The sequence below is a fragment of the Mus caroli genome, unplaced genomic scaffold, assembly GCF_978045245.1.
Source record: "Mus caroli unplaced genomic scaffold, Mus_caroli_1 scaffold_1, whole genome shotgun sequence".
Classification (NCBI taxonomy): Eukaryota; Metazoa; Chordata; class Mammalia; order Rodentia; family Muridae; genus Mus; species Mus caroli.
This window is the reverse complement of record NW_028227256.1, coordinates 13,495,431-13,495,751: the sequence shown is the minus strand read 5'-3', so window position 1 is coordinate 13,495,751 and position 321 is coordinate 13,495,431.

Here is a 321-nt window from a genome sequence, read left to right as displayed (position 1 = left end):
TGACTTTCGGGTTAGCATTTGAATTGTAAATGAAAAAATATCTAATAAAAAAACAGCAAAAAGAAAAAAAAAAGAGAGAAGACTGGGAGAGACACTACTTGTGATTATGAGTCCACCCTACCTGAACTGCTCAAATCTGGTTATGGCAAATTTGAAGGCATTGGTTTTTTTTTTTTTTTTCATGGTTGAATATGTTAGTACTGTATGTGTGTGTGGGCACATGCAGACTAGAGAAGGACAATATTGCATCCTCTATTGCATCTCTCCTATGCGTTGAGACAGGCTCTCTCACTAAACCTGGAACTTGCTCTTTTGGTCTAC